This window comes from Pelophylax lessonae (assembly GCF_965119305.1).
Source record: "Pelophylax lessonae genome assembly, chromosome: 4".
Taxonomy (NCBI): Eukaryota; Metazoa; Chordata; class Amphibia; order Anura; family Ranidae; genus Pelophylax; species Pelophylax lessonae.
In genome coordinates, this window is record NC_138771.1 from 37921495 (window position 1) to 37947294 (window position 25800).

The following is a 25800-nucleotide window of genomic DNA, read 5'->3' on the forward strand; positions in this document are numbered from 1 at the left end:
TTTTAACATTGCACTTTATGTGTTTTTTTATGAAATTTCTACACCAATAAAATATAGATTTTATCTTTAGTATGCCTTACATTTTGCCTTTAAAGTCTGGTCCTATTTCTCTCTTTTTGGTCTAAGGTCTTCTTACTACCCCTGCACTGCAGGGGCTATTTTAGTGACCATGATCACTGGAATCTGCAGCCTTTGAAAACAGCCCTAATGATCCCCCTGGGGAAGCAGAGCTCATTCAAGAAACGCGTAGAGGAACAAGGATCCCTAGTCTGCTATATTAGTAGCTAGTAAATGTAAATTTTGGGCAGGATTGCCCCTAACAGTAAACAAAGAAAGGTAGAGGCTACAGTGAAACCGCTGAGCCCAGAAAAAAGAAAATAAGGGGGAAGGAAGGAAAAGTAATAAACATATAGGAGAAAAAAGGGGAGAGAAAAGGAGAGGAAGAAAAAGTGAGACGCAGAAGGTGAGGGCTAAGGAGATTTTAATAGTACCATACCAAAGACCATAACATAGAGATATAAAATACAAGTAAGTTTATTAGTATAAGTTAAAAAGAAGACGATTTACATATAAGTGAAAAAAAAACTACATGTAACATACATTTAAAGCCCATAAAAAGATCTCTCTATTCTCACCTGGAAAGCCCAACATGTTTCGTAGTTGAAAACCGCTTCCGGGGCTCCGAGCCCCGAGCCCACCCTTTTTGAACCCTATTAGAGCCTCTGGCTCTAATCATGTGCTTCTAATAAAAAAAAGACCCGTTGGAATTCATGCATACGGCGCCCTGCATGGATTAGGGGGGAGGCGCCCTTGCTCCCTGTATGGACGGGCCGCCACTGATGACCATGCAATTACTAGTTAAAGTAGTGCAGTGCTAAATAGCAAAAAATGGGCTGGTCATAAAGGGGGTAAAACTAACTGGTGATGAAGTGGTTAAGTGTGTTATTTTACATGTTATTTAGTATATTTTACAGAAATGTAAATTGTAGTTTCTGAGTTCCTTAAAAGCCATCCATTTCTTTTCTGGTTTCTTAATTTTGTAGTAATAACTTAGGGCCGAGGTATGATGTGTAGGGATGATCGAACTTTTGAAAAGTTCGGTTCGACCAGAACACCCGAACTTCACGAAAGTTCGGTTCGGATTTCAGAACCCCATTGAAATCAATGGGACCCGAACTTCTGTAATCAAAAAACACCATTTTTAAGCCCTAAAACCCAATAAATGCCCCTAAAAAGTGCCTAGGGTTCTGGGTCATGCCCCAGGGACTATTAATCACACAAAAAAAAGTTCTTAAAAATTGTCATTTTTGATAAAAAAAGCCAATTATTGAAAAATTAAAAAAAAAAAAAAAAAAAGAGATTTTTTTGATTTTTACTTTGGATTTAGTATCTGGGGGGTCTAAAAGGTGTGCATGTGAAGTTTCAGCTCTGTAGCATGTCCAGAACCATGAAAAAAAAAAAGATAATTTTTCAGTAGAACAGGGATGTGGTTCGGGAGCCTCCTTTAACTTTAACACCTATATGATCTTTTTTTCTGGTTCTGGACATGCTACAGAGCTGAAACTTCACAGGTACATCTTTTAGACCCCCCAGACACAAAATCACACAAAAAAAGTTCTTAAAAATTGTCATTTTTGATAAAAAAGCCAATTATTGAAAAATTAAAAAAAAAAAAAAAAAAAAGAGATTTTTTGATTTTTACTTTGGATTTAGTATCTGGGGGGTCTAAAAGGTGTGCATGTGAAGTTTCAGGTCTGTAGCATGTCCAGAACCAGAAAAAAAAAGATCGTTTGTATTAGAAAACTTTAAGCACAGGAATATGGCTTCTCTGCTGTAACACCTTGCCGGTTTAATAGCAGGCATTTTTTTGGGTTCTTTGCAGTCAGGAAAAACATCTGAACTTGTGTATAGTAGTACTGTGCACAAGTTCTGATGTTTTGCCTGCCTCCAAAATTCCCCAAAAAATGCCAGCAAAAACACACCTGGGCATTTTTTTTTTTGACGCTAGCGTTTTTTTTGGCATTTTTTGGGGTTCTTTTGAGGCAGGCAAAACATCTGAACTTGTGTATAGTGGTACTGTGCACAAGTTCTGATGTTTTGCCTGCCTCCAAAACCCCCCAAAAAATGCCAGCAAAAACACACCTGGGCATTTTTTTTTTGACGCTAGCTTTTTTTTGGCATTTTTTGGGGTTCTTTTGAGGCAGGCAAAACATCTGAACTTGTGTATAGTGGTACTGTGCACAAGTTCTGATGTTTTGCCTGCCTCCAAAACCCCCCAAAAAATGCCAGCAAAAACACACCTGGGCATTTTTTTTTTTGACACTAGCGTTTTTTTGGCATTTTTTGGGGTTCTTTTGAGGCAGGCAAAACATCTGAACATGTGTATAGGGGGTATATATAGGCATATATGTCTGAATATATACCCCTAGACATATATAGGTGTGATAGTAGCAGAAATATATTACTGTAAATGATTTCATTAGCGCAAGCATTTATTTCTGCTACTATCACACCTATATATGTCTAGGGGTATATATACAGACATATATGTCTATATATACCCCCTATACACATATTCAGATGTCATGTCTGACATCAAACATGTCCTCAAAAAAGCACTGGCAGTGGCAGCCCCTGCAGCATTAAAAAATGCTTGCTGGTGAGAAGCCACATTCCTGTCCCGAAGCAGAGAAATGATCATTTCTCTATAGCGGTCACCCTGCTATGGAAGGGTTTTGTCACCCTGCCATAGCAGTCACTGTCAGTTAACCCTACACTACACTACGGTCCCCTGACACTTAACACTTTCCCTACAGAAACTCAATTTTTGAAGCTAACTTAAGTGTAAAGGAGCACTCTAACTACACTAGATATCCCTTTCCTCACACTAAAAATAGCTAAATGACACTTTTAAAGTAAAATTAACAGAACTGCTTCCACTCTCTTCCATGTCCAGTATAACAATGCTGGGAATATGGCGGGGGCGATCTTATATACTGGGGGGCGTATTCACTAATGATTGGTCTAGGGACCCCCTAGTCACTCCAATCACATTCCTAGCATTCTTCTGCCCCCTCAATTGGCTTTTGCTAATGGTTCTGGTCCAATCACGGGCTTTTAAAGCCCATTTCCTGAAGCATTGCATTTTGGGCGGTTCTGGTTGCCGAATTCCGAACTTTTTGGGCAAAAAGTTCTAAATTCGGCCGAACCTCGAACACCCAATGTTCGGGCCGAACCGATGGTGGACCCGAACCGTTCGATCATCCCTAATGATGTGTTCATACATGCTTTCTAGAAAATTGCAGTTCATTAAACATTATAGAAAAAGGTTAATATGTAAAATGAAGGCATTCCTACATAATCTTCCACAATGGGTGAAATTCTAATAACAATGCAATCAGCTTTTAAAATAGTATAAAATATAAAGTTTAGCTCCAGGCAGATATAAAAGCACAAATTAATTTTCAAGGCAAGCAGATTAACACACAGCTGAAATAAAAAGAGTTATACCTGCCAAAGGATCTGTAATTATGTTCAACTAGATTTGTCATCCAGGCATCCTTGCCAGATAGCACATCCAGATCCTGGACCTCCACTGCAGTAGATAGTTCAAGTACACACCCTAGTCTGCTGACTGGACCATGAGCAGCAGCACATGTATGAGGTCATCTCTCTGCTCGCCCTGCACTCTATTGCTGTCTGCATATTCACTGTCAGCACATGTGCGCTGTTACTAAAGCCTAGTACACACAGGCCAAATGTCAGGTGGCATCGGCGGGCTCAATAGAAACCGGCCAACATTAAGCCTGTGTGTACAGCAGTCATGACCGAAAAAGGTCTGCCGATCAGCATCCATACACATCCATGTCACAAGTCCATACAAAATTTGCCGCACACTGATAAAGTCAATCTTCAAGAAAGTTTATTCAGGACATGCACACTGACAGTCCCTGTCTGTAGCCATGCTGCACTGACGCGTTTCATCAGAATTGAGCTTAGTCATAGAGACTTACAAAGGCTGATAAGCTAATACTAACAATGACATACAAAACCATTCACAACTCTGCCCCGAGCTACATCACCAGTCTTGTCTCAAAATATGACCCAAACTGTCCTCTCCACTCCTCCCAAGACCTCCTGCTCCCTAGCCCTAGTCTCCTATCATGCTCCTCTCCAGGACTTCTCCAGAGCCTCCCCCATCCTCTGGAACTCTCTACCTCGATCTGTCCAGCTATCTCCTTCTCTAGCCACCTTTAGGGAATCCCTGAAAACTCATCTCTTCAGGAAAGCTTATACACCTCCACCCAACAGCTGAAAATTTATCACTTCCACCAGCTCATCCCCCACATTTATTACCTTTTGTACCACTTGTCCCACCCTATTAGATTGCAAGTTTTTATGTGCAGGGCTCACTTAACCCGCTTGTATTTTATTGTATTGTAACTGTACTGTCTTCCTTTATATTGTAGTGTAGCACCCTCCTAGATAGGTGCTAGGCAGGTGAAATATAGTTTGCTCTGTCTGCTTATCAGGGGAGCCTGATCATTAGTTATGCCTGTTGCATGTGTCCATTTGTGAGTCATCTGGTCTGAGGGAGTGTCCCCACTGTGTCCAATAGTGAGGCCTGTTGGACAGTGGAGAAAACCCAGCCAGTGACACACAGGCTTTTGTAGCTGTCCCAGTGGGTTGGCACAGACAGTGGTGCATCCTGGGATAGGCTATAAAAGCCAAAGGGCACATGTGTCAGGGGGTCTTCGGGTGGGAAGCCAGGTCCCAGAAGGAGGGTGACATTTGTCTCTCCTTCTGCTGCTGTGAATAGTGGTCACAGGCGGTCGGCCTTGTGAACCAGGAGTGTGGAGCTGAGCCAGGAGGTCCAGTAATGCTGACTAGTTGTAACGTTCATGCGTTTTTGTTAGTGGATGGATTTACAGCTGCAGAATTATTACACTCAGTAGCCTTGTAAAGAATCTGTTGAACAAACATATCCAACTCTCAGGACTTCATCACCGTGTACAGCCTGTTATATACCATATATATATTAATAGATGTTAATGGAGGGATAGAATATATGAGGATATATAGATGAGAGACAGGCTATTGTATGGTGAGCACTAGAAGTAGTATTAGGAGAGTTGCAGGTGATGGTAAAGCAGATAGGTTCTGATGTCAAGTATAGTGCAGATGGTAAGAGGACACAGATGGAGTATACTTAGACAGAGTAACCTAGTGCAAAGATAGTTGAAGGTAGTCCCAAGAGCTAACAGTCTATGCAGATGATAGTGAATAGATAGATACAGATAGTCTTGGTAATTGCAGTAGATGACAGTAGGAGATTGGTTAGTAAGAATCCCATGCGGGGTACTTATCACTTAGATAGGTTTAGGAGTAACAGTGTCCATTGGAGAGGGGTGATCCCGTAGCGAGATACGGATCACCAGCGAGGTTTCCGGCTTCAGTTCAGCAAGGGAGAATGTCAGCAGCTCCGACTTCACAGGAGTAGGTGCGGTGAACATGCGGTTTGAACGAGCGATGAGTGAGAGCAAACCGGCGGTTGAAATAGCCGCTCATAGCGGCGCTCGGCAATGATGTCATCCGGTCTTAAAGGTATATGCGTCCCTTGTTACACAAGATGGGACGCAATTAGGAAAGGAGAAATATGGAGACAAGGGTACCAGAGGTACCAGAACATTACACTAGTGGAGTTGGAGGTAGAGCAACCTTGGGAAAAACAGTGTCCGTGAGTACCGGGAAGCTTGAAGGGGGTCTGCCCAGGAAGGGGACCATTCCAGTGGAGAGTCAGTGGACGAGTGTCAGCACACACAGCAAGTGAGAAAGGGGGTGCCAAGTTAGAACCCTGAAGAGTAATTTAAGCAGGAACATTTGATCTATCTTCACTTCAGTGGCAGGGTGAAGCAGCGGCCTTGCCGCATTCTAAAGTCAGTTGTCCTCACCATTGTGAATAGTTGTCAGTTGGAGTATCCCACTCATCCCTTCTCCTATCCAAGTTCTCAATAAAACCACAAAACCAACATTCCCTGGATTGAACTGAGCCAAGAACTTTCATTGCTGTTTATCTGCTGTCAGTTGCTAAGGGTAAACCAGGGGAATCCAGAAAGCGTAATTCTCAGCAGTTCTCTAGGGGGCAGTGCTACAGTAGTATTTGTAGTAAGTAAGTACTTTGTACTACTACTAGTACTACTACTAGTATTTGTAGTAGTAAGTGCAAATCCTGAATAAAAATAATAATAAAAATAAAAGTGTTGCCCAACTCTATCAAAGTCTTAAGCTGGCCATTCATTTGGTGATTTTAGTACGAATATTCATACAAAAAAATCTCATTAGTTCATTTGGTATAGCCAAAGCACTTAAAAATTTCATTTACTTTCAACATATGTTTCTGAATAAATTAAATATCCAGAATGAAACCCACATTCACTATTAAAAATTTGTTCCCCCTGAGAAAAAAAATTTATTTTGTGCTCCTTTGAAATTTTCTCATTACTACAGTGAAGAACGATTGTAAAATTTGTGTAGCGCACACCACATGGGAGCCGAAAGTGAAATTGGATCCCACGCCCTGCACAGCCAGGCACACTGAATTTCTACAGGCACACTTTAGACAGAAGACAGCCCAGCACTTAGTTTTCTTTATATTTTAAGAGATACAACTTGGATAGGGTAAAGGGGTATTATGGGATGCCCACTTGACTTCAGAACTAATTAGGGACAACTCTCCTATATACAGTCTTTACTGTATATACTCCTTTCTCTTCCAGCACTTCACATGCTTGCAGAAAAATTACACAGACTCAGCTGGGACACTTTTTTTGTAAATCTGACGCAGCACTCAGATTATATATAGTCCTTTACAGGCACAACGTGGGCCTCTTTGGTAGTGTAGCAAAGTCCAGTGTACATTCCTGTGGCTACTGATCCCAGCACTACCTCTTCAGGCATTGCCAGCCCATCTGGCTGCAGCTGCCTCTCTCACTAGCCCTCCTGGCTTCTTCCCACAGTCCTCCCAGACTGTACGCTCACCAGCCCACCTGGCTGACTTCTCTTGAAGAACTCCTGGACGTGCTGCCCTGCTCCTGCTGTCCTCACACTTGCTCCATGCCTCCAGGAAGGATATCCAAGGTGTGTTGTAGAGGGTCCCTCCAGTCCCCGAGCCCCAGGCCCGAGGTCACCCCCCCAGACTAGGGGGCAGCCTCAAAGGCCACCGACAGCCTACTCAGCACTCCTCCATCTTCCACCTGACTGCCCCTGCTGGCATGATTAATGAGTATTTAAGAGGTGGCCGCTCCCTGCCAGCCCACTTTGCTGCAGATTGGCTGGGGCCCTGGTCAACACTCCAAGCAGCTCCTCCTAGGCTCTTGCCTCCACTTCTGGAAGCTTCTCCAAGGTTCCAGAGAGCAGGTGGATTTACCAAAGGTGCTGCTTGATGAGTCATCCAGCCTCCCTGAGTCTCTCATCCCTGACCCTGATTCAGCCCAGGCTTGGCTGCTAGCCAAGCCAAATGTACCTAAACTAACTATATACACTACGAGGGTACTACATTTGACTCCATTAACTATTTGAAAATCAAATGAACATTCTAAAAACAAACATTTTCAAACAATGTTCTGTGTGTATGGACAGTTTTGAATCTGAAATAAATTATAACGAAAACAATGCATTTAGTGCCGGTTCACACCGTTCCGACTTGTCAGGCAACTTGGTCACCTGACAAGTAGCAGACCGTGCTGTGCAATTGGAACCGTTCTTATAGGAGCGACTCAAGTCGCTCTGACTTAGAAAAAGGTTCCTGCACTACTTCGGGGGGCGACATCGGAGCGACTTGCATTGACTTCCATTATGTGAAGTCGTTGAAAGCCGCGCCGAAGTCGCGGTGCATGGGCGACTTATTATAAAAAATCCACAACATATGAAATGGAAACATATTGCAATAAATACAGTATAGTATAAAAGTACAATAGAATGATTCCCACTTATTGTGTTTGGGTTGGATGGAGGTGGATCCATCAGAATCTCTGAATCATAATATAACTAATTAATCCGATTATTCATGAATTTTATTCAATTTGTTACTTTTAGATGCACATGTCTCCAGTCGATATTATCTTATCAGCTCAATCCACTTTGTGGGTTGGACTAGCAGCAAATTAACACGTTATAATAAATATTACTAATCTTCCGCAATAACTTAAGAAAACACGAATTGATTCAGAACAACAAAAATAAAAAAACAATCCATATACTGTATACGAAATGAATTCTAAAAACGAATCATTCTGATAACGAATATGACTAAACAAAATGATTTACTTAAAGTGATAGTAAACTGCGGCAGTTTAAACAAAAAATAAATAAAAATTAAACCCTTGTAAGGTAATTGCAAGTATGCTAGTATGCATCGCATACTCCTGGGTAGAGAAGAGGAGGAGGAGGCTGGCGGCTGTGCCCGTGTACCCCGCACAGGGCGCAGAGTCTTGTACCAGAAAACGGACATCCCTGATGGGCAAGGAGCACATCTCTGTCTAAATACAGTGAGGAGAGGACAACATAAGAAGCCCCATCTGTTTATCTACTTACCAAGCTCTTTAGACTCCTGTGCTATAAGGTATATGGGGTCCACGTCATCTGGTAAGTGGACTCACTTGTGGGGAAAGTGTACATCGGATATACATGGTTCACAAGAATCACTTGGAAATGTATTTGGTCACGTGTGATCACATTTCTTTCACTGGACACTTGCTTATTTGAATTATTCACTATTGGGACTAAAATTTATTTATTTGTATATATTTGTATATTTGATTTATTTGTATATTTATTTATTTGTATATATTTTTGTCACATCACTGTTTCAGCGCTGTTTTTTTGCATTATATGCATCGCATACTAGCACATTATGAAATACTTACCTTAGAGCAAAGCCCTCCAGCGGCACTCTGTCACTGCTGACTGGGTGTTAGGAGAATACCTGCAGTGAGTGGAGACCAACGGCCAAAACATCAGGCTGAGCACAGTTCTAAGTTTTTAAGAGGTTGAATTGTCTGAACTGCTAAACAGATGATTGGTGTCATAAGCTAAGGTCGGTGCAGGAGAAGAGTTTAGTAGACGGGGGTCACAAGCCAAGGTCAGGGCAGGAGAAGAGTTTCGTAGACGGGGGTCACAAGCCAAGGTCGGCGCAGGAGAAGAGTTTTGTAGTTGGAGGTCACAAGCCAAGATCAGCGCAGGAGAAGAGTTTTGTAGATGGGGATCACAAGCCAAGGTCGGTGCCGGAGAAGAGTTTCGTAGTCAGGGGTCACAAGCCAGAGTCGTGCAGGAGAAAAGTTTTATAGTTGGGGGTCACAAGCAAAGGTCAATTCCAAAGAGCAATAGATATAGTTTGAGGCAGCGGGTGGGATAATGTATGGAGCTCAATAATTTGGCAAACAGGAAGTGCAAAGACATAGCTTAAATCAGGAAGTTCATGGGGGGAGCAAAGAGTTTCAAGGTTCAGCAGAAGTCAAGGTACAAGGCTGGGTTATCCAATGGATCAGAGAGGGTGCTGTCCAGCATCTCAGGTAGCTCACACTAAGAAGAGTCATTGCTAGACACAGCAGAGGTACCAGGTTCAGGTCCAGGCCCTGACACAGGGATTCCATCGTCCCCCCCCCCCCCCCTGCTTTATTCTGGGTTTGTGGACTCCAGTAGTACGAGTAGCCAGAGCTGCATACTGTACCAGACCTTCAGAGGGCATGCGCCTCTGACATCTCTGGCAGCATCCAGGGGGGATTTTTCCTAAATGATGAACGTTTAGGAGATAATCACTTTACCTACAGGTAAGCCTTATTATAGGCTTACTTGTTGGTAAAAATCACAAAGCGGACTTTACTACTGCTTTAATAAATTAATTTGAAACTGATGCACATCTCTAGTGAGTGCATCATTAGTTCTGCAGTACACAGAATTAAAGGAGGATGGTATCAAGATATCAGGTACTAACAAAAGTTACATTAGTTTAATCTATGGTGTTAATTGGATTTTTTTTATATATGCATAGAGTTCAATTTTAAATTTTATATTACTTGAATTTTTATTTTTTTTTCCATAGTATTTTATTGAGATTTTTACAAAGAATAAAGTTGCAGTGTTATAGTGAAGCAGTGTCATTACAAGTTAATCAACATATCATAAAACCTAGAAACTTATTTAAACTAAAACCGCAAGAGGGTTGCTAAACATATTTGATTTACATGGATGTCATCGTCCCCTCGGACACCCCTACCGGGAGCATCCTGTGTCACAAGGTGGGTGGGGGGGGCAAGACCCCCCTCCTTTTCAAGTATAAATTTATAGTGATTTTCAGAAGGATCGAGCAAGGATAGGGATAAACAGCAGTGCTTTGAAGTCTCATTGTGGTGTCTACAGCATTTTCATGTTAACATACATGAGTAGGTAATGTATACTTGTATTTTAACGTTTAGCATAAAGGTAGTTCCATAAGCCCAATTAAGGGCCATTCACCTCACCACGACACCCCGTGTGTGAACCTACTGTGTCATATTTAATGGGAATAGCCCCATCAGGTAAGAGCAAACCGAGATATACGTATAACAGCTGTTACTGTTAGCAAGGCTAGCTATCAATATCTAAATTTAAAGGGTTATAGACCTGGGGAGAGTGTGCCCCTACATGCCCTGCTGATCCCCTCTGCACCTCCCAGTATTGGTGTGCTTGGGGGACAGCAGAGATTTGGGGCGGGGGGGAGGGAGCAGAGAGTGAGAAGGAGAGGTGAGGAAGACAGGTGTGAAGAATCAGCAGATTTAGGATCAGAATCCATTCATGTATATAGAAATACTGCACAGCCTGGAAATGGAATTAGGACGGCACAGACAAACCTACAAGCCCAGGGAGAGCAGATTGTGCCAGCAGTGTGACCAGGGGGTCCTGGAGGACGAGGACCACTTCCTTCTACAGTGCCCTAAGTACTCATCAGTGAGGGACACTCACTTCCAGAGACGCTCTGCTTTCATCCCGCACTTCAATTCTATAGAAGGGAAGAGGAAACTCCAAATCCTACTGGGAGAAGAGGAGCCAATGGTGAGAATAGCTGCACAATATGTGACAGCGTGTCATAGACTGAGAGGGACATGAAAAACTGAGGACTTAAAAATCCTTTACATGGACCCACCCCCCATTCCCCCTTTATATTACCCATTACCCCCCCCCCCCCCCAAACTCAACTGCTTTGGCAATGCTAAAATGTATTTGGTCCTGCCAATAAAGCTTATTTGAATTGAATTGAATTGAATATAGAAATAAATGTTATCCCATACACAGTTGTAGCCCTCCGTGACTCCATCCCAACCGGAAGTGGGGCTGGCCAGATCTTGGACCTCTAGACAATTGCTTGAAAATTTTTCAAACACTGATTGCACTGGTATTAAAATATGACCTCATTGTGGTAAATGATGTGACAACACTTTACACTTTGACCTTTTTTTTATAAGGTTTCCTGAACTGCTGTTTCCAAACAAGCATCTATAAACTCATCACCCCCCAGCTTCCAGTTACTACTACAACAAATTACCCAATTGACAGCAATTTTATCCACTCTATGGCTTTGAAGGTATGGATGTCAAAACATTTTAATTAATAGAACATGGCAGAAAACAGAAATAATGTATATAGCACACAACCTGGAAAATTGTTGTGCTCATGTTAGCTAATGAAGGCAAAAGCCACAATGCAAGCTCATTAATTCGGTGGCCAATATAATTTAATTGTTGCTTTCCTTCCACATGGTGTGAAGAGCCTGCTAAGACCTGAAATGAATATTTACAGTATGAGAATCGCTTGCCTTTCATAATGAGGCTTTTGTGATCTTGCGGATTTCATTATGGATTTTTTTCCCTTTAACGTAGGCTGGCTTTTTTTTTCAAGGTTGAATTAAAGAAGAAAAGACAGTGGCTTTTTCTTGGCAGTCTTCAGAAATATCCAACCGTAATTTAATTCTGATTGTCTAGAAGAACATGCATCAAGTCATTTTAAATGTGATTTCACATACAAATCATTTCAAGGGCCGAGTTATATCACAGGTCGATCACATTATATCAATAATGCATAGCGCCGTCTGGAGTCCCGTCAGGTTTACTTATTTGGTTCATTGTATTTTAAAGACCTTATGTTGTAAATTAAATACTGCAAGAATATTTCATTCGATTTTTGGTAATGTTTCCAGGGAAAGCCGCATAGAAGATAAGGCATTTATAAGTATTGACTAAAAAGTTTGCTTTAGAGAATTTGGCAATAAAATAAGTTGGGTATTATACATTGTAATATTAGCTACTGCCATACAGCAATGATAACACCAACTTTTTTCAATAAAATGAAAAAAAAATTGGGGTGTCACCTTCAAGAAACCAATTGTTCTCCAACTTTTGTTTTTAGTTTTCAATAAGTTTTTATTAAGAGGCCAGAAATAAAAAAAAACGGAACAAGCGAACAAGGAATACAGTATCAATACAATATGTGACACAGCATTAAAGGGACATTAAAACAACCTCGATGCAGGAACAACAAGAGATAATAAAACAGAAAGAACAATTTGTGTCTGTTATACCGTGCAGGGCACGAACTATAAAACCTTATTCGCGACCGATCATGTACTGCAGGAAGCATAAAAACGGGAGTCCTCCTCCTGCTATGGCAGCATGATACGGTTCTAGAACTAAAGCTACGGGAGCACAACAGAAGGCTAATGAAAAATATGAAACAAGAACAACATAAAGCGAGGAGAAATTGACTCTACTTGAAAATTCAGGTGCAGGTAAATTCTGAGAATGACTTAGAAAACACAGCTTAACCTGCCACCTCCGAGAGCGTGGTACAGAAAGTTGACGATCCGGGTCCCCAGCACCCGAAGAGGTTGCGACACATTGGGAAACCCAGATGGGCAACCAACCAGCAAGGATATTGGAGTTCCTCCAGAGTGAGGAAATCCAAGAGCTCAACTGGGTTCAATAGAGGGAGCAAGCAGCAGCACCTTAGAGGAGCTAGGAAACTGCTCTGTGAGAACATAGTTAAGAAGGAAGCATGAGCGGAGTAGAGAGGGAAAGGAGAGAGAGGGTGGAGAGAAGTGGAAAGGGAGAAGGAAGAGGATAATAGGGGTCGGATCACCGGGAGACCCTGAGCTATGTTAGGATTATCTATGAAATAGAGATATGATTCAGTCTAGCCCACGGTTCCCAGATCAGTTCAAATTTGGATACCTTATCCTGCAGGATCGCCACCATTTTTTCTTGGGCCATGATCCAGGATATTTTGCGCTTGGCAGCACCATATGAAACTGAGGGTTGCTTCCACGCTTTAGCCACCGTGATAAAGAGTGTTTGGGAGTGCCCGGGAGTTTGTCATGTAAGAAAGCTGATTGAGGGGTTTGAGGTAGTGGGATTCCTGTGACCGAGCGAATGAGGTGGAAGATTTTGTTCCAAAAGCTTCTAATCCTAGGGCAAGACCACCATGTGTGCATAAAGGATCCTAAGTGTCCACAACCCCTAAAGCAAAGCGGAGATGTCTGCGGATACATGACATGTAAGCGGGCGGGGACCATGTACCAGCGAGTGAGTATTTTGATATTGGCTTCTATAAGAGTGACATTAATGATGCCCTTAAAGGACCTACAGAAAATGCTGTTCCAGACTGCAGAAGGGGAGTCAATCTCCAAGTCCTGTTCCCAATGACGCGCAAAGGTAGGTTTATCAGGGGAAGACATCAGAGCCGAGTATATAATAGATATGCCCCCCTTCTGTATATGGGATTCCGCACACCACCGTTCGAAGGGCGTAGTCGCAGGGGGTAACTCCTTATTAGACCATAAGTTCTTCTCAGACGCCGGCATTTTGAGTTTGGTATTACAAAAAGACAATGACAGTGGGCCGGAAGGGGTAAGGAAGTGACCTATACGGTAAAGACCTTTGTCTGTCCACCACTTAAATGCTTTTATATTCTGGCCGGGGACAAAAAGAGGGTGATGGAATAAGTGAGCGAGGGGCGTCATCGGAGATATGAGGGAATCTAGCTTGAATAGTTGGGAGCATAGGGTGATAGAGTGAGAAAGAGTAGGCGCCAGGATAGGCGGCTTAAGGTTAACAGGGCAGCAAGCTATAAAATCTAGTGTGTGGTGAGGAACTGCCTGTCTTTCCATGCTGATCCAAGCTGGTTTTTGGCCCATGGAGAACACTGTGGCAAATTGGGCTAGTTGGGCTGCCCTATAGTAGTTCCATAGGTTTGGTAAGGCCAGCCCTCCTTGAGAGCGGAGCCGGAATAGTCGCCCTGGGGCACCTATATCCCTTTTTACCCCAAACAAAACGAATAATCTGCGATTGTAATTTAAGCAAGTGGGATTTAGGGACAGGCAGAGGAAGGGAGCGGAATAAATATAACAGGCGGGGCAAAAGGGTCATTTTGACCGAGTTAATCCTGCCTAACCAAGATAGATGGTGTGTATTCCATTCTCTGAGTTCAGAGCGTAGTTTTTGGTACATCGGAGGGTAATTGGTTTTGTAAAGGGAAGTGATAGAGGGGGTCAGAAATATTCCCAAGTATGGGATACAGTCTGAGCGCCAAGCAAACGGGAAATGAGGCTTCAGGGCTTCAAGGGTTCGCTGCGGAACTGATATATTGAGGGCCACTGACTTTGAGAAATTCACAGACAGACCAGACGCAAGGGAGAAGTCATTAAGGAGTTTGCAAACATTAGGGACCGTGACTGTGGGGGACGTTAGGAATAAAAGCAGATCATCCGCGAAAAGGCCACATTTGTGCTCCGAGGGGCCACAGGAAACACCCCGAATGTCAGGGTGTTGCCTGATGGCAGTTGCTAGGGTTTCAATGGCGATGGCAAAGATGATAGGTGAGAGAGGGCAGCCCTGACGTGTGCCCCTTCGGATGTTGAAAGGTTCTGAGTAGAAACCCGAAGTGCGAACCTGGGCGGTGGGAGTGGAGTACAGTGCTCTCAGGATATTGAGAAAACACGGACCAAAGTTCCAACGTTCAAGAGTATGGAATAAGTACGGCCCGGAGAGGGAGTCAAAAGCTTTATGAAGATCAATGGAAAGCAAAAAACCTTCCTGGGAAGGACCCCCGTCCCATCTGGATTGCAGCAGGGTGATTATATCTATAGTTCTTCTGATTTGCTCAGAACCTTGCCTCCCTGGGATAAAGCCCGATTGATCTTTATGGACATAGGTTGCAACAAAACGGGACAACCTATTGGATAGGATCTTAGTTAAGATTTTTAAATCAACATTAATCAGGGAGATGGGTCTAAAATTATTTACATCACTGTGGTCCTTTCCCGGTTTAGGGATGACCGTTATGAAAGCGGAATTGGAGGACCTATCCACTGGGCACCCACTTCGTAAGGAGTTATAGAAATTACCCAAGTGAGGAGCCAGTACCGGGGCAAAGTGTTTGTAGTAACCCACCGAGAACCCATCTGGACCGGGAGCAGAACCTTGTTTAAGACTTTTAATGACCCCCAAGATCTCTAAGTCTGAGATTGGGGATTCAAGTTGCAATCTATGTTCCTTGCTAAGTTGCGGCAGGGGAATTTGATGCCAACTTTTGTTTTTATACATGTAACAGCAAAAGAACAGCTACAACTTGCAATCGGCTTATTACCGTTTGATGAAAAAGAATGTGTCGCTGTTTCAGCTAACTGAAAAAAAGCCCTTTTTCAAAAGACTGAGACTGTGCGTGACAATTATACTGTTCAGTAACACCATGTACAGCTTTAAGGCATCCTCCAAGCATGTTATTTTAATCATTTGTATTATCAATGTTGCCCTTGAAGCCACATAAAAAACCATCTACCTGCTGTATCAGATTTTAGATAAAGTTAGTTCCGAAGCAAAAAAATGCAACTGAAAAAAAAAAAAAACATGACTCAGGGGACAGGGTCCAAATCAAGGAGCTATAGGGTTAACATTAAGTGCCGGTTCACACTTATGCGCTTGCAATGCGAATTTGAAATGCGAGTTTACCTTGTGTTTTTCAATAGTACCAGCGCGATTGTAATGAAAATTTGATTGCGTTGATTATGTTAATTAAGCTCAGGAGGGGTGGAGCTGAGGGGAAAATCAAACAAAAAATAATAATTCGCACATATCTGAACTGATAATGCGAGTCCAGACCGATTTACATTGATGTCTATGGAGACTAAATTCGCAACGCAACGCTGTAAACTCGCACAAGACGCTTTTTATCATCGCATCACATTCGCATCTGGATCACAACGCATAGATGTGAACGACCGTCACAAATTCAATGTATTTTGTAAATGCATGCGATTGGAGACTATTTAGAACGCATCGCATTCGCAGTACAAGCGCATAAGTGTGAACCGGCTCTTAAGATCAGGAGATATGTGGTTACTTACCAGGAATGTAGATAGAGGAGGGGATGTGGGAGGGTGTTCAAGAAATGACTGGAAAAATCCTCAAGCAGTTGGAAACAATGGAAAAGGAAGAAACTTCCCAACCTCCTGCCTTGTGTTTGGATTGGTTTACTAGGTGGCCATAGAGGTCAGGCAGGTAGGGTCTTCAAAGGCATTTAAAAATTTACCACGATCGCTCATATTATGGACCCATCTATGGTATGGCGTCCTCTGTTGAATATAGTTAATGGTGGGTTAGCTGGGAAGTTGGAACATGGAAGTATCTGCTGAGAATTGGGATTGTCCTCAAGACAGTGTGGTAAGGCTGGGGACCTTTAAGTTATCACACAGATAGAAACCTGATGTTGGTTTTTTTGTGCCTCGACAAACTTATTGTTATTATCATCATGATTGTTTCTGTTTTAAGGAATGTTTTATATTTTGTTTTTTATTAATAAACGTATTAATAAACGGCCGCTATGGCCAAGTTTGTACTCCAAAGTACTGTGATCATTTTAGTCAGAATGGGCAAGTCATGTTGTTGACATTGTTACATGTGCCCCATGGCAGTGCCCAGCTGGAGTGGAACTTACAACTCCCTGACTGTTCAGTGGACATTAGATTGTCTCTGTCTTTACAATATTGGACCTCCCTTCACAAGGTTGCCCAGTCACAGTACAATCAGACAATGCCACAGCAGTGGCCTACATAAATCCTCAATGGGGCACCAGAAACCTAGCAGCCCTGAAAGAAATAAATCTATTACTTTCAAGTGCAGATCTTTCCAGCTCTCTCTGCAATCCATACTTTGGACAATTGGCAGGCAGATTTTCAAAGCCGTCAATTTCTATACTCAGAGGAGTGGTCTCAGTAAAAGATGGTGAAGACCATGTGTGGACATCCTGGTCTCCAGGATCAAACACAAACTGAACAAATTTGTGACTAAAGATCCTCCAGCCTTTGCAACAGAAGCTCTGGTGATTCCTTGGACTCAATTCAAACTGTTTGTTGCCTTCCCTCCACTGAACATCCTACCTCAACTACTGTGGAAGATAGAGGAGGAAAGGTTCCTGGTGAGTCTCAGTGCAACACATTCACACAAAAAGAAGTGGTATGCAGACATACTCAGACTTCTGGTGGATAAACCTTGGCCTCTTCCAAACAGACCAGACTTACTGGCCTAAGGCCCCTTGTTATATTCTGCTTTTCAAGCACTGGGTTTAACAGCATGGCTCTCCCAAAGAATAAGGAGATCTCTGATTCCATTATTCCCACCTTGCTCATAGCAAGGAAAATTTAACTCTCACAAGATTTATCATAGCACATATAATGCCTTCTTTGCATAGTGCGAGGACAGAAAGCTTAACCATAGGGAATAAACTATCACTCATATTTTGGCCTTTCTTTAGTCTGGTCTTGACCAGTGCCTGGCTCAAAGTAACCATTAAAGAACAGGTTTCTGTCTTATCTATTCTTATCTAGAAAACCCCTTGCCTCGCAATCCCTTATGAAGATTTTTCTACAGGGAGCTGCTCATATCATTCCCCCCAGTTCAACCTTCTGAGTGACCTGGGGATCTCAACCTGGTGTTCCCTCACCCTCTTTTGAAATGATTAAAGACATTCATTTGGAAGACCTCACCTTAACGGTTGCCTTCTTGGTTGCCATCACATCTTTTAGTTGTGTTTCTGAGCAAGCAGCTCTGTCTTGTACACAGCCTTTTCATTTTTTTTGCACAAGAACGATGTGGTTTTGCGACCAAAATCTTTCTTTTAACTTAAGGTGTTCTCTTTCTACCTCAGTGAGAACATTTCCCTCCTTTCTGACTGTCCTTTACCAAAACATAACAAGAGAAATGCCCTACAGTATATTGCCTGGATGTGGTCTGAGTTGTCAGGGTCTATCTGAAAGATATAGATTCTATTCAAAAGACTAAGTCCCTCCTTGTCCTGCTCATGGGTCCTCATAAGGGACATCGTGCTTCCAAGCCAATTTTTGCCAGGTGGACATTTTTCATTTCCAGAGTCTTCCCCCTTATTAAAAGGTTCCTTTTTTTTTCTCATCAGAGCCCCTTCCAAGCTGTTGGTGTCTCCTGGACTTTTGGATACCAAACATCTGTATCCCAGATTTGCAAGGCTCTGTTCCTTAATTCCTTATCCTGAAGTACAGTATCTCTCCCCTCTGTGCCTGAAATCACTCCATATTGCTTGTTAAAAAAACTGGAGTCTCACGTAGTGGGTGGGGTTATATGGGTAAGCTCTAGAGGAGGACCTAACAAAAGTTTTTGCCAGTGTCCAAACACCTGTAGGTAGCAGCATATAACCCATGGACTATGAATACAAGTTATGTGTCCTGTACTCTACCACAAGATATTGAATTTATAGGAAGTTTTAATAATGTTAGAACTTTATTGAAATGTTACAAAGTAGCATATTATTCAGTTATGTTGCCTGCAATACAGTGCCATTTGGTGGATAGTGTTACATCATGCAGCACTGAAAAAAAGTATGACGTGGCATCCTTTTTTCAGTGCTACTGTAATGTCAACTGCCGTGATAGGGAACGAGGCTTTTTGCCTTATATATGTAGCACCCTACAAGGTAGGTGCTAGGTAAAGTATAGTGGGCCTTGTCGGCTTATCAGCAGGGCCATGAGTTTCAGCTGGGCTGTCATGTCTCCCAGGTGTGGCTGTTGAGATTGGGGAGTCTCCCCACTGTGCTCCATGAGAGGGTTCTCATTGGGCAGTGGAGGAAACCCAGCCAATGGCACACTCAGGCCTGTATCTACCCCAGAAAGGCAGATTCTGCAGCACAGCATTCTAGGAGTGGGTAGAATTTTGAGGGGAGCACATGACGCATCATCTTTGGCAGGAAGCAGAGTCCCAGGAGGGAGAGTGCAGCTGTCTCTCCTCCTGTCAGAGGAATCGGGTGTCCTAGGCGGCTTGCCTGAAGGGACAGAGGGCTGAGCTGAGCTGCAGAGAGGATCCGGTGTGCCGAGGACCAGCGGAGCTGAGAGGGGTCAAGTTTCAGGAAAGCATTCCCAGTTCATGAGTACTGCAAACTGCCCCTGGGGGTCTGCCTAGTGAGAGGGGACCACTCCGGTGAAGGTCAGAGGGATCCTGGAGCTAGCTAGTCGGTGTAGGAGCAAGTGTAAAGGGGGTGCCAGTGTTGACCCTGAAGAGTAAAGGGGGTGCCAGTGTGTGGACCCTGAATCATAGAGGGGGTGCCTAGTGAGAGGACCCTGAAGTACAGAGGGGGGGCGCCAGTGGTTGGGCCCTGAAGATTTAAAGTGTACAGCGTGCAGTGTGCAGTGTACAGTGTTGAGATTTGCAGCAGTAGAAGCAGTATGCAGAAGCTACCTCAGTCAGGAAGGACTGCAGGGAGCAGTGTTTGGGGTTTTTTGAGCTAACCAGAGTGTCAGAAGTCAAGTTCAAGTACAGTACAACAAGTCAGTGTTTTTCAAGCGCCAGCAAGCGTTGGTCGGCATCCAGCCGGCGTCAAGACAGCGCTGAAAGGCATTTTCCTTCAAAGTGTCCCATTTGTACCTAGTTGAGCCAGAAGTGTATCCCACTCATTCCCTTCTCCCATCCCCAATATCAAATAAACAAAACAAACCAAAGATGCCGGACTGGTCTTTTACTCAGATCTCACACTTGGGTATTCAGCTTAAATGGGCTGAAGGTGTCACCGGTAACTATGGCAGACCCACATCAGGCCCAATGCCTGGAAAATCTGCTACATATATACATTGAGATTCCGTTAGGCAAGGTTGCCCAACTCAGCCCAATGCAGCTGATGTGAATGAGCCTTCAACCTAACAATGTTGTCTTAGAAATAACAATAATAAAAATACTATATACATTGAAGAATCAGCTGACCCATTCTATTATAAAGACTTTGGGGTGGATTTACTAAAAGCAGACAGATTGTGCAATTTGCAAGTGCAGTTGCACTTATTTTCCCCAGGGCTTAGTGAATGTGGTAAAGCTTCACTTTGTAAAGAATACCCAATCAGGTGCAAGAAAAAAAACAAAAAGCAGCATTTTTGCTTGCACATGATTGGATGATAGAAATCAGCAGAGAAAGAGTATATCATAGACAGTATTCAGATGTTTACAGATGTCAGATGTAGATTATATTTGATGCAGCAAAGAGTGAAAAACATTACAGTGGTTGTAAACTCCTACATATACTCAGTGAAGGGACTATCCTCAGAAGATATACAGAGGTGAAATAAACCCTCCTACAAAAGTTGTACCTGTTTATCTGCAGGACTCTTATCTCTACAGTCATTCAAATTGAAGACTTTATACAACTTATCTGAGCTTTCAGAAAGCAGAGGGGGAAGGGGGGGGGGTGAAGCTGAAGTTACACTCTGCAGAGCTCAGTGAAGAGAGCTGACTGAAGGGAAAGGACACACCCCTTTCACACAGCACACATGAATAGGACTGAGGCTGTCAATCACAGACTGTGTGCTGAAGCTCTCTACCCTGTCATCTTTTTTCTTTTAGTGTCAGGAAAACCTGTCAGAAAACGCACATGCTGATAGCGGAGGAATGCAACAGCAGAGAAAGATGACACTTAGTGCTCTTATTTGAGACAAGTACAAACTATAGACTGGTATCAGGACAATATCCCCCCGGACAATATCCCCCGGACAATATCCCCCCGGCCAAAACCCTCCCGGATAATATCCCCCCGGGACAACATCCCCTGGGCAATATCCCCTGGTACAATATCCCCCCGGAAAACATAGGGTTAGGGTTAGAGGGGGGATATTGTCTAGGGGGATATTGTCCAGGGAGGATATTGTCCGGGTGATGTTGTGCAGGGGGGATATTGTCCGGGGGGATGCTGTCCAGGGGGGATATTGTCCGGGGGGATATTGTCCGGGGGATATTGTCCGGGGGGATATTGTCCGGGGGGATATTGTCCGGGGGGATGCTGTCCAGGGGGGATATTGTCCGGGGGGATATTGTCCGGGGGGATATTGTCCTAGAATCCTATAGACTAGAGGGATATGCTTTATTCATCTATCATGTCAGAGGTTTACAACCACCAACCAGAAGGGAACACTTAAACAAAACCTAGGAAAAGGGCACTCTGAAACTAGTTAATCAACCCTCTCCCCAGATTGATAATGCAGCTGTCCAATGGTGTCTCCATTGCTCCTTTATTCAAAGTGGAAACACCCCAAGACAGGAGGTTTTACTGGCCGGATCACCAGGTAAGAATAAAAGAAAAAAAGAAAACTAATACCACTTTTAGCCACACACTTCACATTAAATCCACTAATTTATGCTAGAAGTATTTAACACTAACAGTGTTTGTCTTCAGCAACCAATTGAACTGCAGTAGTTTAGTGGGGTGGGTACTGAAGGTGGTGCGTGATTAAGGACACATTAGGTAGTATGCAAGACCAAGTGTAAGTCTGTAATAATAGTAGAAATGTTTTTCTTCAATATACAGTATATTTGTGCTATTCATACAGTAAATGGCCACCATGGCCAGCAGGTAAGATGGTAAAATTTTTCCTCAAAAAACATGCTTTAAAATTGGCACTACGTAATTACACTGAAATACAACCAAATCTAAAATATATAACTACAAATTATACAACATGAAATTACATTGTTCTTGCTTCCAAAAGACCACAGATCACCACGCACAAGCAGCCCGTTTTGAAGGACGCCATACGACGTCCACTCAGAACGGGAAAGCCACAAAAGAGTCTTGGCTTAAATACATTTTAACCTCTTCCCAGTTCCCGTCTGGCCTATAGCAGATTGATGACTGGGCGGGAAGATGTTAAAGTGTATTTAAGCCAAGGCCCTTCTTAAATGTTGGATAAAGTGGGGGAAGTGTTAAAGCTCCTATCTGGTTTTTAAAGTATTGGTGTCCCCTCTCTAGTAATGGTGACCATTTTAACCAGCATGGGAAACGATGGGAAATCAATTCCATAAACAGTTATTATGCATACTGTGTATGGACTTTTGATTAACTTAAAGTGTATTTAGGCTAAGATCCTTTTAAATGTTGGATACAGTGTGGGGGGGGGGGGGGAGTGTTAAAACCTCTGTCCATTTCCTGCCCCCACTCTGGTTGTCCTAACAATGGTAATGGTAACCATTCTAACCAGCATGGAAAACGATGGGTCATCAATACCATAAACAGTGGTTATGCATGCTGTGTATGTACTTTTGATTAACTTAAAGTGTATTTAGGCTAAGATCCTTTTAAATGTTGGATACAGTGTGGGGGGGGGGGGTGTTAAAACCTCTGCCCATATTCTGTCCCCTCTCTGGTTGTCCTAACAATGGTAATGGTAACCATTCTAACCAGCATGCAAAGTGATGGGAAATCATCATCATATTGTTTATGGACTTTTGATTACAATAATACAAAAAACAATGTAGCATTATCCCCGCAGGAGCCGCTGGTATGTTGCCCGGGTCTTCCATACTTTTGTTCTGCAGCCAGGCACAAGGTAGATTCACACAGCTAGGTGTACATACATTTCGGCTTGTTTTCTCCAATGATCACTCTAAGGGTTTTGTTTTTGTTATTTTATTTTTGGAGAACTTGAATAGGGAAGTGGATTTAGTGGGATACACCAAGCAATAGAACTATTCACAGTTGAGGACATCAAATTGATCTCTCAGTTGAGCTCTGGTCCTTGCGGATAGCAGATAGCAGACTTTTCCATAGCAATAGCACACAGTAGTTTCAGAAGTGAGAAAATTCCCTCATTAGTAGTAGCAGCAGCAGGGCAAAGCTTTTTAGGTACCAGTTAGCTATGATAGACTGTTTGGCAGTCTAAAAGTAGTAGAACCGAGCAAAATCCTTTGCAGTAGCAACATAGTTTGACAAACTCTTTAGAACACTAGCCAGTGTTCCCTTTGTTCAAACCATCAGCTGACTATAAAGCACACCAGAAGGGGTTAAAAGCACAAGTCTATAAATCCTTTAGGTTGTCTCCACTCACAAAATGTCCAGGGACAGCTGGTAGCCTCCTTCCAACTTCCAAGTGACACTCTATACCAGTGATATCAGACCAGATCTTGAATAGACAGCCTCTTCAGTCACCTCCCTAAAGAACCATGATCACTCTCACTAACTTCTGGCCCTCAGGTCTCCCACCTGAGACCACATGGCAGCGCAATCTCTCTCAATCTAGGTTCTCAGGTCGCCCACCTGAGGCCACATGGCAGCAGGGGCTAGGGGAGGCAGTGCCTCTCCCCTAGCTGGTGCAATCCTCTGCTAGGAAAGACCAAGGGCCCATGTGTGTCTAGAATATAAATACAGGCACTCACTATATAAATACAGGCACTCACTATGCATAGGGGCACCTCCACCTGGAAATTGGCTAGGGCTGTACGAATATTCATGCTTCCATCTGCATGGTTTCTGCCTATTGTCCAGCACTTTCCTTAGTTGCTAGTATACAGTGAAACTTTAAGACAGCATGGGCAGCACCAAAGCACACTGAGCAGACTACACTAGCCAATCGCCACTCTCTGTTAAGCAGACAGCGATTAAATTTACCTATCTGTTAAGCAGAAAAAAAACTATTATACATGAATCGTAGCACCTACCTAGGAGGGTGCTACAAACAAAACAATCAACATGCCAGGGGTATTAAAACCCATCTCAGAGCAAAGCTTTCTCCCCTCCTTAATATTCACCTTATTAGGGTTTAATGACCAGTAACCCAGCCCTGAAGTCTGTGGCCACACCAAATGGTTGCCCCTTCATGAAATGATTTTGCAACTGCAGAATTCTGGAACCTAGGAGGATCCCACCACTGGACAGCCAAAGGTAAATATACATTTCACACAGGCAGCAATGTGGACACCTGCAAAAGGGCACTCCTCATCTGCAGGGAAAAAGATAGGGGAGTTGGAACCTGGTGCATTACATGACAACGGATTTAGGTTTGTATTTCAGGTAAATGGAAAATTGGGAGGGTCTGAGATTTATTTGAAGCTCTATCCTCAGCACACTGGATCCCTCTCTTCAGCTCAGCTCAACCTTCTGTCCTTCAGGCCGACCGCCAAGGACACCTTCTCTAGTGCTCTCAGGAGAAGAGACAGCCGTTACCCTCCTCCTGGGACTCTGCTTCCCACCAAAGACACTCTGTCATGTTCTTCCCTTAGACTTATACCCCTTCCCAGGATGCATTGTGGCAGATTCTGCCCTCTGGAATAGATACAAGCCCTGGTGTGCTATTGGTCAGGTTTCCTCCACTGCCCAATAAGAGCCCTCCTGGGACACAGTGGGGAGACTCTCCAAGCTCAACAGGCACACCTGGGAACACATGACAGCCTAGCTGAACAATCAGACCACCCTGATAAGGAGACAGGGTCCCCCTTATGGCTTTTATTAGCAACTACCTAGGAGGGTGCTACACCTTTACAACCAGGGCCTGAGGCAAAGGGTGAGCAGGAGGGACGGCTGCCCTTGGCACAGCAGTTTACTTTTTGGATGGAGGCAAAAGCAAGCTCATTCTGATACGAGGCATTTTGACTGCTGGGGGTAGCATCCCATAAGCTTGCACATAATGAAAGTGGGGAGGCGCAGTGTGGCTTCTTTGCCCTGGCCACTAGATGACCTTGTCCCAGCACTGTTTACAACCACTTTAATCCTTCAAAATCACATTGTCCTTATAACTTTGTCTCTTAATCAGATGTCCCTAGGTCCTTGACTATTACATTAATTTTACAGCTTTGCCTTTCTTATATTCAGGTGTCGTGTGTTAGGTCCTTCAGCATCCAATCATTCCTAAAACATTGTCTTGTAACCCGATGTCCTGTGTTAGGTCTTTCAGCATCGCATCATTCCTATAGCCTTGTCTTATAAACAAATGTCATGTGTTGACTCCTTCAACATCACATTATTCTTATAACTTTGTATTATAATCAAATGTCTTTATGTTCCTGAATATTGCATAGATCTTCCTCGTTGAAATGTTTTATTGAAAGAAGTGCATTTCAAAACAATATCATCAAAAGATAGGTACAGGCTGTAAACAGTTTACAAATGTATCAGTAAATAAGTTAGTAACCATAATATGATCTTCTAACAATCTTAGGCAAGAGGATTGTAATGTCAGAGGTAAACCACAAGCTGAGAAGGTTGATAACCAAACAATTCTGTGCGGAAAGAAATGTGAATGCAAATAAATTGTGTTAGGGACCCACTCAGTGGATGGTGTATCAGAAATTGTTCCTTAGAGGGAGTAACGTGGCCAACATCTGATCTGAGGCTAGGTTTTGTTCTATAGGAGTGGTCCACTTGGCAATAAGGAGACCATTCCATCTCATGAGTTATTATGGGGAAGGCTTGTGATGACAAGGTCGAACCTTGGCCTTGGCC